We start from the raw sequence: 7,434 nt of genomic DNA, 5'->3' as shown, positions 1-7,434 counted from the left end.
TCTTCTTGGTAGCATTTTTTATTGAAATACACATATGAAAGACCAAAGTTGTCTTTTCCAACTGTATACCACTCACACATAAACAAGACTACCTTAAATTGGCCATAATAGTCTAACTCAAACATACCAACTATTCTACCATAGTAGGCTACTTTTGCTTCAATTGGGTTCTTATCTTTCACATCAGCAAAATTAGGAGTCAATGCATCTAATGTGAAACCACTATTTTGAGTTTTACGTCTCGCATCACGGCGCCTTGTATGGAACCTATACCCATTGATAATATAACCATAAAATCTTTTTGCAACTCTATTTGGACCCCTAGCCAACCCTTTTGCCCAACCAGGCACATCCTTTTTCATGGCACGAATTTTAAACTATTCTGAAATTTGTTGACTACGGTCTTTGGCTTTCTCCCACTTTGTTCTTCATGGATTGTTTTCATTAACTGCCTCCTCATGCTCTTTGAAGAGATTAAATATTCATAGTCTTATTTGTTAGTAAAGGTTAAATATAATGATTGAGATCTAACAAATGATAATGAATCGAACAAAATACCTCATGTAGACTTCAATCTTATCACAATTGTTTAGGGTGTATGCATGACCTTGTATTTCTAATTTTTCATCTAAAATAAATAAATCTCCCATTCTTCCACCAAGAGGACATCCTTTGCTTGGAAACAAACTAGGAGTTTGCACCTCATCTGAAACATACTCATCGTTGTTCCAAGGGATTCTATTAAATCTTCTCTGTACATCTTCATGCAAATATCTTAAGAAAAAATTTATACACTCGTTCGCCAAATATCATTCGGCAATAGATCCTTCTAGACGACTGATGACTGCGCATTATGATATATTTTTCTATGCCTTTTCATACAAGAAATTAATGTTTAATGCTTAATTATTAAGTGTTTTAGTGCTTAAATAGTATATTGCTTTGATATTTTGATTTCATAAATTTTGTAGGAAATAAGTAGAAAAAGAAGCAAAAAGCACAAATTAAGCTCAAAAGAAGAATTTTTGGACACACTTTGAATTTGAGCACGCTTTGGAGCCTTAGGCCACGCTTTTAAAAGCGTGGCCCATGATTCAATCAAGAAAGCTTGCTCCATTTTTCACAAAAGAGCGCTCTAGCCAAGAGCGCTACGTTCTTCTTCAAAGAGCACCTACGATAGTGAAGTTGGAAATTTCGCAAGTGACACGTACGTGATTTATGAAAATTGTCGTGTCGGTATAGAATTTCACACAAAATGAATGAATTCTCGTTGCAAGTATAGTTCTACACCAACAAACAATCCTCCCAATCAAAAATTTGAGTTGTCACATGTAACAAACCCCAAATGAAAATTAACCGAAGTATTTAGACTCCGGGTCGTCTCACAAGGAATTGCAATGAAATGATCAATTATTGGCTATGAAGGGGTAAAGGGGGTTTTTGATTGATGAGAGGGCAAGAAAGTAAATGACAATAAAAGTAAAGAGAACAATTAAAGGAAGCGATTAATAAAGAGAGACATTCATGGCAAAGATTGAGATCATAGGCTTTCTATCCTAGTCATGCAATGATTAATTCATCTTATTTAGTCAACTCCAACAAATAGGGAGAAAGTCAAACAAGATTAATCAATCATACCACAATAATAACAAGAATTTATCTTATTACATCATCTCCAACATCGGAAGAAGGTATCATATTATCTTCCATGAGAGAAAGTCTAATAAGACTAGCTAATCTCAATCCAAAAGTCCTAATCAACTTACTAATTAAATTAGCAAAAGATTAGCGTCAATGGAAACAATATTAGCTAACAACTCTAGATCACCAACATAAGTTGGGTTTTCATGACTCAAGATTGCCCAATTACTCTTTCCAAGCCAAGAATGCTCAAAATCTACTCTAAAGCCCAACCAAGCATTTTGTCAAACACTTGGTGGGTAATAAAGGAAAGCATAATAAAAGTGCAAGAATAATAAATCTACCAACTACAAATTGCAAGGAAACAAGATCAACAACTCAAATCAACAATAAAGAAACATCAAACATTAAATTGCATTAAAAGTAAATCAAATCCAACAAGAGCATCCATGAACATAAAAGAGAAATTAACATTACAAATCATGAGAATGAAAGAGTAGAAGTAAGAAATCATAAAAGAAACAAGATGAAAACATGTAATCAAACCTAGATCTAGGAGAAATTAACCTAACCTAATTCTAGAGAGAAGAGGGAGCTTCTCTCTCTATAAACTAACCTACATGATGCTAATGCTACAAACAATTGCTCCCCCCTTGCCTAAGCTTGAATTCTGCATGAAATAGCATCAGAAATAGGTTGGATTGGGCCCAAAATGAGCTGCAAAATCGCTGGGGGCGATTTCATTAAAGTGGACCCACAGCAGAATCGGCGCACTCGCGTACATGGTGCGTGCGCGCCCCTATGCGTCAGGCAACATATGGGAAATTTTATATCACTTTGAAGCCCCGGATGTTAGCTTTCCAACGCAACTGGAACCGCCTTATTTGGACCTCTGTAGCTCAAGTTATGGTTGTTTGAGTGCGAAGAGGTCAGGCTTGACAGCTTTACAGTTCCTTCATTTCTTCATGAGTTCTCCCACTTTGCATGCTTTTCTCCTCACTTCTTCCATCCAATACTTGCCTTATGAACCTAAAATCACTCAACAAACTCATCAAGGCATCAAATGGAATTAAAGTGAATTAAAATCACTAATTTTAGGGCCTAAAAAACATGTTTTCACTTTTAAGCACAAATCAAGGGAGAATTGCAAAACCATGCTATTTCGTTGAATAAATGTGAGAAAATGTGATAAAATCTCCCAAAATAAGCACAAGATAAACCACAAAATCGTGGTTTATCAAATCTCCCCACACTTAAACTAAGCATGTCCTCATGCTAAGAATTAAGAAGGACAAGAAAAGGGTATGAACATTTATTCAATGCAAATAAACTATATGCACCTATCTATATGAATGCAACTAAATGCAAGATGATTCTACCTACTTGGGCAAAAGCAAATCAATCTCCAAGAATATATATCAAGTAGGGCTAAGTAGTATGAGGATTCTTGAATCCCACAAATTCAAATATCAAAATGAAGTTCAAATAGACTTGCAAGAAGAAATGCTCATGAAAGTCGGGAACAAGGAATTGAGTATCGAACCCTCACCAGAAGTGTATCCGCTATAGTCGCTCTAGTGTATAGGGTCGATCACTTAATTCTCTTCTAATCATACTTTCCATGATTTGTTTTTAATCTAACAATCAACAATTATTCAATGCATGCATACATTCATCATGAGGACTTATTCATAGGTTGTAATAGGGCTAGGGTCAAGGTGGAATGCATATGGTCAAGTGAGCTTGAAATTTGTATCTTTGATTAGCCTAAGCTCTCACTAAACACATATAACAACCTATACAACTCTAATACACAACCTAGCTACCCATGATTCTCACTTTTTCACATATTCATGCATTCATTTTGATTCACATTCCATATGCATTGATTTTTATTGAACTTTACTTTGGGGCCTTTTTGTGCCCTTTTTATTTCCTTTTCTCTTTTTTTTTTCTTTTTCTATATATATATATATATATATTTTTTTTTTGTTTACGTTTTTTTTCACACATTTTTTTTAAAGTATATACAAACGTATCTGTTCATACCCTGGGTCGAGTTACCCGACCCGGGATGATTGGTGACAAAGCGACCGACCTCTTCAGGTCAGGCTATTCGACCTCTTCTCAAAGAGGTCGGCCAAATCGACAGGAAAGCCCAATAAAGGGCCCAAATAGAGGAACACGACCCAAATCCACAGGCCGTCCAAGCCTATAGAGATAAGGGCGGTTCCCTTGAAGATAAGCTGACTTCAACTCAAAGATAAAGATAAGATAAGATAACTAACTTATCTTATCTAGAAAGGTCACTCTACAACCACTATAAATACACTGGAGAACCCAGGTATAACTCATGCTCTGATTCTACAAAAAACCTGCTTAATACCCATGCTAACTTAAGCATCGGAGTCTCTTGCAGGTACCCCCCACCTTCCGGTGACAAAGGATCAGTAGTACAGCCAATCCAACAAATCAGACGCACCCGCTCCGGACATCATCCACCGACCGGACACGTCGGCTCCGACCAGTACAGAAGATCTCGTCCGAGATCGACCTCCAGTTTCAGGTAACCCTCGGAACAGTGGCGCCGTTGCCGGGGACCTGGAAGTCATCCCAACACCATGGCGGACGGCCATGACAACGACCACAATTCAGATCTGGAAAACAGAACACCGCACAAGAACGTGGACACCACGCTAAAGGATACTCCGGAATCCAACGGAGACAAAGACTCATCAAATCTAGGGATAATAGACGCACTTCAAGACCGTTTAAAGCAACTCAAGAAAGACTCAACAACAACGAGAGGTCGGAAAGGATCTACAAAGAGAGATATGGCGACGTCGAGAATTGGAAGATAAGTTACAGCAATTAGAAGCCGATCTCAAATTAAAAGCCCCTCGGGTCACTCCTGAGGAGAGCTCACGCAAAGAACAGGATCCATTCACCAGGGAAATTATGAAAACCAAAATTCCAAAAGACTTCAAACTCCCAGATATGATTTTGTACGACGGCACCACCGATCCCAACCATCATCTCAGCAATTTCAGAAGCAGAATGTACCTTACCGATGCCTCAGATGTCGTTCGCTGCAAAGCCTTTCCAACAACCCTCACGAAGACGGCGATCAGATGGTTCGACAGCTTACCTCCCAAGTCCATCTCAAACTTCGACGATCTGGCCGGAAAGTTCCTCGCCAGATTCTCCATCCAGAAAGATAAAGCTAAACACGCCCCCAGTCTACTAGGGATCAAGCAAGGAGATCGGGAGAGCCTTTGCAGCTACATGGAAAGATTCAACAAAACATGCATGGACATACAAAGCTTACCCACAGAGGCCGCTATCATGGGACTTATCAACGGCCTACGAAAGGGACCTTTCAGCCAGTCTATATCAAAAAAGTACCCGACCTCCTTAGACGAAGTGCAGGAACGGGCAGAAAAATACATCAACATGGAAGAAAACGCTCGGTTAGGAGAGACCTCAAAATCGGGGGCCTCCTACCGTGACAAAGACAAAGAATCTATACAAAAAGAAGACCGACAAGTGGAGAAAATTAAAAAATACCATAATTATACTCCCCTCAGAGCATCCCTAGTCGAAATATACAAAGAAGTCTGCCATACAAAAAAAATTCCCCCAGCAAGGCCCCTCAAAGGAAAAAGGGGAGGAGGAAATCGGAAGGAATATTGTGAATATCATAGGGTCAAAGGACACGCCACCAACGAATGCTTCGACTTAAAAAATATCATAGAAAAATTGGTAAGGGAAGGAAAATTAGATCGATTCCTGGCCACCCGAGATGATGATCAAAGAAAAAGACGAAGGGATGAAGATACCGAGCGAACAGAACGATCACCTCGGACACCAGAAAGACATGTCCACATGATACATGGCGGATTCGCAGTAGGAGGGATCTCCAAATCTTCCCACAAAAGGTATCTCAAAGAAGTATATCATGTCGAAGGAGAGGAGGAAGCACTCAACATCCCAGCGATAACATTCACTAAGGAGGACGCGTCCGGCATCATCACAGGACACGACGATCCCATGGTCATCACCATCATATTGGCAAACGCCAACCTACACCACACCTTAATAGACCAAGGGAGTTCTGCCGACATCTTATTCAAGACAGCCTTTGACAAACTCGGCTTAGAAGAAAAAGAGCTTAAGGCATATCCAAACAGTCTGTTCGGGTTAGGGGATACCCCGGTTCAACCACTAGGATATATATCACTACATACAACCTTCGGAAAAGGAGACCAATCCAGGACCCTCAAAATAGACTACATCGTAGTCGATGTAAGTTCAGCTTACAATGCTCTCATAGGTCGGACAACACTCAATCAACTCGGCGCAATAGTCTCGACCTCACATCTATGTATGAAGTTTCCAACTCCAAAAGGGATAGCCACGATAAAAGCTGACCAAAAGATGGCACGTCGCTGTTATAACGAAAGCCTAAACCTCAGAGGTAAAGGAGAAGAGTTCCACGCAATCAAGTTGGGCGGAGTCCAACGACGAGAAGATCTTCGCCCCCAACCAGAGGGCGAGATAGAAAAAATTCAGATCGGGGACACCTCGGAAAAAACAACTAATATCGGCACAATCCTCAAAGGAGATTTAAAATAATTGCTAATACAATTCTTACGAGATAATGTCGACCTCTTTGCATGGAAAGCCGCGGACATGCCAGGCATAGACCCTAAGCTAATGTGCCACAAGTTGGCGGTCTACCCAGGATCTCGACCGGTACAGCAGAGACGAAGAAAGCTTGGGCCAGAGGGATCCCAGGCTGTGGAAGAGCAAGTACAAGCACTACTCGAAGCCGGATTTGTAAGAGAAGTTAAATACCCGCTATGGCTAGCCAACGTCGTCTTGGTGAAAAAATCAAATGGGAAGTGGCGAATGTGCACCGATTACACCGATCTCAACAAAGCTTGTTCAAATGATCCATACCCACTCCCAAGTATTGACGCCCTGGTAGATGCTTCCTCTGGATATAAATATCTCTAGTTTATGGACGCATACTTGGGATACAACCAAATCCCTATGTACCCACCAGATCAGGAAAAGACCTCGTTCTTAACACCAAAGGCAAACTACTGCTACATCGTGATGCCCTTCGGTCTCAAGAACGTAGGAGCTACTTATCAAAGGCTAATGAATAAAGTCTTCTCATATCACATCGGAAAAATTATGGAAGTTTATGTGGACGACATGTTGATAAAAACACAAACCGAAGATACTTTATTATCCAACTTGGCTCAAGTATTTGACACCATAAGGAAACACAACATGCGACTCAATCCCGTAAAATGTACTTTCACAGTAGAAGCTGGCAAATTCTTAGGTTTTATGCTCACACAAAGGGGAATTGAAGCAAATCCTGACAAATGTCAAGCCATACTCAACATGAAGACCCCAACCTGTGTCAAAGAAGTACAACAACTCAACGGGAGATTGGCCGCCCTATCCCGATTCTTAGCAGGAGCTGCGATAAGATCTCTCCCCTTCTATGCCACTCTAAGAAAGGGAAAACAGTTTGAATGGACGACAGAATGTGAGCAAGCCTTCAAAGACTTCAAGGAATTCTTAGGACGGCCACCTATCCTATCTCGACCACGAGAAGGAGAACCGCTCATATTATATCTCGCAGTAGGAAATCGGGCAATAGCCTCAGCACTAGTCAGAGAAGACGAAAATGCGCAACAACCCGTCTATTTCATTAGCAAGGCACTACAGGGATCCGAACTAAACTACCAGAAAATAGAAAAATTTGCTTATACT

This window comes from Arachis hypogaea, chromosome 15 (assembly GCF_003086295.3).
Source record: "Arachis hypogaea cultivar Tifrunner chromosome 15, arahy.Tifrunner.gnm2.J5K5, whole genome shotgun sequence".
Classification (NCBI taxonomy): domain Eukaryota; kingdom Viridiplantae; phylum Streptophyta; class Magnoliopsida; order Fabales; family Fabaceae; genus Arachis; species Arachis hypogaea.
This window is presented reverse-complemented; position numbering follows the sequence as displayed.